The sequence below is a fragment of the Otolemur garnettii genome, unplaced genomic scaffold, assembly GCF_000181295.1.
Source record: "Otolemur garnettii isolate 467f Iridium unplaced genomic scaffold, OtoGar3 scaffold00014, whole genome shotgun sequence".
Classification (NCBI taxonomy): Eukaryota; Metazoa; Chordata; class Mammalia; order Primates; family Galagidae; genus Otolemur; species Otolemur garnettii.
The window spans coordinates 23,242,978-23,248,996 of record NW_003852409.1 but is presented as its reverse complement, the minus strand read 5'-3'; the positions used below and the strand labels follow the sequence as shown (position 1 = coordinate 23,248,996).

General features: G+C 46.9%; 1 long non-coding RNA gene across 1 annotated transcript in view; it reads left to right on the top strand.

Moving 5' to 3' along the window:
• Nucleotides 1-2,537: 2,537 nt before the first annotated feature.
• LOC105886554 overlaps nucleotides 2,538-6,019 on the top strand; it is a 6,781-nt gene continuing 3,299 nt past the window's right edge. The window contains exon 1 of the long non-coding RNA XR_001161062.1: nucleotides 2,538-2,760. This is a non-coding gene — a long non-coding RNA (uncharacterized LOC105886554). The remainder of the gene's footprint in view (nucleotides 2,761-6,019) is intronic.

Sequence of the window (6,019 nt, the reverse complement as noted above, 5' to 3'; positions counted from 1 at the left end):
CATTGGAGGAATGAGGAACCCAGGACTTGGAGAGGTCAAGGGACACATCCAAGGCCACAGAGAGCAAGTGCTCACCCATAATGGCCTGCGATTAAGGTTGTTCTTCTGTGCCCCAAATATCTTTTGTCTTCAGGATCTCAGTGATTGGTGCCTCCTTCCATCATTTCATCACAGCTGTCTGCTTTCTTCACTCTCAGCATCTAACTCCCCTGAGTGCTACCAATCTCTGTCCTTAAAATCTTGCCACTCACTCCTCGGTATCTCTCCACCACACCTAATCCAAGCTCTTATCTTCTCACACCAGAATTACAGCCACATTTACCTAAGGCAGCTTTGTAATCTGAGGCTTGCTCCCAAATTCATACTCCACCTTGGGGTTGCCAGAATGATCTTTAGAAAACTTGGATTAGATTGGACCCTGCCGCTTGCCTTCCCCGGCTCTCAGGCATTGAGAGACTGTCTAAGCACCCAGCCGACCATTCAGGGACCTTTGATCCCCGCTCTTGTCTTCGTCCAGCCCAGACCCACCAGTTCATCACTCTCTCTGTCTCCTGGCGGTTTCTCCTCTGCCCTGTGATCTCTCTTAAATCTTCACCTGAGCTCTTCCCTCTCATTGGAATAACTTTCCTAACCACTTTCCCTAGATAAATCCCACCTAATGTAATGGCTCAGCTTAGAGGTCCCTTTCCATGGAAAACATTCTCGGCTAACAGGGCAGGGCTAGTTATCATTCCTGTGAGCTCCCACAACTCCCAGGCTTTCTGATCCATACACAAGTGATGCTGTTGTATCTCCTCTAATTGTCTGAAACATACCAGCTTCTTCCTTAAATGGAAGCTATTGAAGAGTTACTGAGTCTTACATCTGCGTTTAATCTGATATAATAATGGCAGATCCACAGTAAGCATTTAAATACCTACTGAAGCTTTGCGGGTCCGACAGATCTGGATACAAATCGCAATTTCTCCATGTCCTAACCAGCTGACTGTGAAACAGTTTTCTGAATTTCTCTATGCTTTAGTTTCCTCATCATTAGAAAGGGTGTAGTAATAAGACCTACAGTTGCCTCCCCTTCCCCATGATGGTAAGGACAGGGGAACAATCTGAGCAGTGGGATCCCCACTCCCTGCCTCTGCAGAGCCCTGGGAGGACGAGTGAGTGACTGTCTCTTGCCAGACTTGGACGGGGAGGCTTTGGGACTTGCTTCCCGGCGGTGATGCTGATGAGTCAGGCTGCCCAGGCAAGATGGTTATGCAGACACATGATTTATTACTCAGCACAGCCTCTTCTGGAGCCAGGGGGGGAAACAGTAGATTGACGGGACTTGGAAGGGAAATCTTTCCCTAGGCTGGAGGCTCAAGTTGGGCCGAGTCACCGTCCTTCCTTGTCTATCATTTTCATCTGTGGCTCAGTCCCTCCCACACTTCTCTCCAGACCTTTCTCAGGATGGTGCTACCTACTCTGTATGCGGTTCCCCTGGTGGGAAGCAGGGCAATGTCCCTTTCCCAAAGTTATCCAGGCCCACACCTCCAGACCCTGGGGATACGCTATGCTACATGGCAGAGGGAATTACAGCTGCAGATGGAATTAAGTCTGTTAATCAGATGACCTGAGCAGGAAGATCATCCTGAATTATCTGGATGGGCCCAGTGTAATCACAGAGTCCTTAAAAGTGGAAGGAGGGTCCTTAAAAGCAGAAGAAGGAAGCAGAAGAGAAGTTTGATTGGAGAGAGAGAGATTTGAACATGCTGTGCCCCTGGCTTTGAAGGTGGAGACAGGGGCGGCGGTCTGGGGCTGCAGACTCCTCTAGAAGTGGAAGAGACAAAGCCAGAGCTCCCTCCCCAGAATTTCTTCTGTTTGCAGGAAGGTAGCCTTACAAGCACCTCGATGTTGGCCGGCTGAGACCAATTTTAGACAAATGACCTCCAGAATAGTAAGAGAATACATTTATCTTGTTGTAAGCCAGGACATTTGTAGAAATTCGTTACAGCAGCAAAAGAGAAGGAAGACACCTCACATCCACTCTTTCTTCATGCCCTCCCCCCATTATAGCATCATCACCATAAAGTAAGTTTTTATTTTCATGGAACTAGGGGTTGGAATATTAGCAAGTGGCTTTGACTGAGATTTTTGTCTCTCCCAGTGGGTTTCGCTCTTGAGAGTAAAAAGTGTAACCATTCCACAGTCCCCTTGTTTGCTTTCCTTGTCCTTTCTCCCTACCAAGATCTGACTGATGTGCAGATATTCCCCTGGGTTTACCAGTCACTCCCCCTCCTGGCACCCTGATAGTTCCCATTCTCCTAAACAGCCACTCCTCTGGGTAGGCACCTCACTGTCACCCCCCCACCCCCAAGGTCCTTTACATATTTTATCTGCCCATATAAAGCAGTTTGTTTGTAATTTTTTTTTTTTTTTTTTTTTTTTGGTCTGGGCTGGGTTTGAACCCGCCACCCCCCACACGGGGCCTTTGCCCCACTCCTTTGAGCCACAGGCACCGCCCCTGTTTGTAACTTTTCTCATCTGTCCTTATTTTTTCCTTCTCTGTCTCTCTCCCTTCCCTTTACCTTTTATCTATCCTGTTACTACTTTGCTGCCACCGTGGATGAAGAGCATTAGAATGGCGATCCTCGGAAACGCTATCATTCTGTACACAAAGCGACAGGAAGTCTCGACTCCTGGTTCCCTCTCGGCCAGTTCCAGAAGCAGAATCCTTTGACTCCTCGGCACAGCCTCACTGCTCTGGGTGTTGCTGTCCCTCAGGTTAGTTTTAACCATTGTGCCACATCCTCTAAATTTAAACTTTCTCACTACCTAGCTAACTTTGTTTGCACTGCGTTTCAGTGTACTCCGGCGGATGAAGGATAAAGTTCTGACTAGAACAATTAGAAAGGGAGGGAACAATTCACGCTGGGAGGGAGGAGAAACCATCTGCCCTGGCTCCTTGAATTCTAAATTCCAACTCCTCCTGTACCAAGCCCCACTGTAGTGCTTATTTTCCCAAATGTCCCCTAGTTTTCTCCACTGGAACCTCATTACCTCTCCTCCTCCCAGCCACCTTCTTCTAAGTTGGAAAAAAATCTTTAATGCTTTAAAGACAGACATTGATATTCTATAATCACTAACGTTATTTGTATTCTTTGAACACATTACACAGCATGAGCAGTTTAACAATGAAATAAATCAAGAATCCCCAAACATTTTTTCAGATACCTCTCTGGGTGTTTTTAGTTCTCCTCTCCTCTGTGTTCCAGCGTTTTATTTTAAATTGTGGTGAAGCATCTATGACATGAAATTTACTACCTCTACTGTTTTTTCAATGTGCAATTCAGTGACACACCGATTATGTTCCCAGTGTTGCTCAGCCATCTCCATCTCTCTTTCCCCAACATTTTTATGACCCCCAAACAGAAACTCTGTCCCATTAAGCACTAACTTCCTAGTCCCCCTGACCTCAGCCCCTGGTGACCTCCAAGCCACTTTCTGCTTCTATGAATTTGCCTTTTCTAGGTATTTCATGTAAGTGGATCCACGCAATACTGATCTTTCTTATGGCTGAATAATATTCTATTATGCATTATACAGACTGTACATATAAGCACACGCACGTATTACATAGAGAGACACACACACACAGACATGAGGTTGGACTATTAAGTTTGTGAACTCGTCCTAGAAAAAGTGCTTCATGCCTCATTGCTAAATATCCCTATGGTCACCTCTGAAGTGCTCCCCTTGGGAAGCTATGCACCAATTCCAGTGCCTCGTTCACCCTTCAAAGCAACTTTGAAACTCTTTTCCTGGAACGGCCGTCAGAGCTATTGTCATACAAGGCATGGCAATCAAGTTCACAGACTCATCCTGGAAAAAGTGCTCTGAAGAGTGCTAGGCGCTGGCATCGGTGCAGAGCTTCCCAAGGGGAGTACTTTGAAGGTGACCATGGTGATGCTCAGCAATGAGGTATGTGGCACTTTGTCTAGGATGAGTTGGTTAATTGTCTCACCTCGTGTGTGTGCGTGTGTTACACAGACTGCATATCAGAGTTTGTTTATCCATTTAGGTGTTGACGGACACGTGGTTGTTTTTCCCCTTCGGCTGTTGTGAATAACCCTGCCATGAATGTTGGCACACAGGTCTCTGTCTGGGTCTCTATTTTCAAATTTGGGGGCATATACCTTGGAGTGGAACTACTGGGTAATACAGGATTTTTATGTTTAGCAGCCACCAAACTGTTTTCCACAGAGGTGGTACCATTTCCGTCCCCCCGGGGACAATGTATAACGTAGAACCTCACACTTTTCCCCTTTTCTTTTCCCCTTCACATTCTCCCTTTTCCTAACTGTACTGCTCCTCTGGGTCCTCTGAGCTGGTCTGCCACGGAGTACATACTTCCAAAATCAGGGGTCTACGTTTTCATTTTAGTATTCACAAACATTGGCTCACGACATGAAATGTGTGAACTTCCACCCAGCAAGATCAGTGCCAGTGACACCGTGGAGATTCCCCACCATGACCGAGCTGGGCTCCCCACAAACTAGCCATAAATGACCCACAATACAGCTTGTTTTTGGTCTTTACAGTACATTTCAGGTCCTATTCCGTTTTATACCACTTTTAGATCTAGACATTTTTGGCCCGTTCTCACATTTTTTTATTCCAACATAAAACACAAGGATTCAATAAGTAACAGTCATAGGAATTTTAGTGCATACAGCCCGAAGTTTAGCATGAATTAACACGACAGGCCTGCTGCCATGATTTTATATTCTAAGGTGCTTGCAAAACCACCAGAGATAAAATAGAGTCACATCTGAAAAGAATTCAGTCAAGCTCATATAAAACAAACGGCTACAAAGCAAGTGACCTCAAAGAGATTTCTCTTCCTTCCGGTGAGAAGGAATTCTGCGATCTTGCGTGGGAGTCCGCGAGGGAAAGAGTAAAAAGCAGGTAGGACTCGAGGCACCTGGTGCGTGCGGGTGTGTTGGTTAATCAAGAGAATCCAGATGTGTCATGTTAGACTGAGTCCGCGCACAGATTTGGCACGTATGAGAGGAGAAGTGCTCAGCTAAAACTCCATCTAGTTCGTAGTCAGGACTGAATGTGCCATAGGGCTCCCAGTCCCCAGTCCTGGGCTCTCTACCAGGCTGCCTACCTTTGTCGCCCAGCCAGCCAAGGACATTTGCTTAAGCACTTGCACTGTGGGAGTGCAGGTGCCTGAAGCAATGGGAGATGTGATCCTTTACTAGCCAGAGATAAAGAGCGTGCGGCCATAGGATTTGCTATATGCTGAGCTAGGAACACGGGACCTACTGTTGGAGCTTTGGGGTGTGGGGTAATAAGTGTGAGGACTTAGGCAGAGCCGGGTTCTGGCTCTGTCACACCACTGGCTGGGTGACCCTTGCTTCCCCGATGCTCAATTTCTTCATGAGGTGGTTGAGATGCTGTCTGTTAAGAGTGAGTGACTTGTAAATGTCAGTCCTCTTCATGCCTTGAGTGATAGGTGCTGTCCAGGAGCACAGGATGAAGTGACATCACCACCATATTAAGCCCATGGTTCTGGGCGAAGGCTCCTCAGTTTCCAAGACGATGGGTGACGCTGTCTGCACTTTGAATGCCTCTGGGCTGGTCTCGACAGGAGGCCTGGGCAAAAAAGTCTTGTACAGTTGTGCAAGGAAGTCTTGAACAGTTTCCAGCTTTCAAAATCTGTGCTTGTTTGAATCTATATCATCGACACAAATTTTTTTATTTGGTCTTTTGGAGACAAATATCTTTGGGGAAACTGAGAAACCAAGCAGTTTTCCCTGACCTTCCAGTGAAAGCATCACCTTCTCAGCAATACATCTGGGTAACCAAATGGGCACATTAAACTCCGTCATAAATTTATATATGCATTTCCCTCTCCCTTCTCCCCTCCCTCCCCTTCCCTCTTTCCTTCCCTCCTACTCCCTGCCTGCCCTCCCTCCCTCCCACCCTTCCTTCCTTCCTTCCTGCCTCCTTCTCTCCCTCCCTCTCTCTCCCTCCC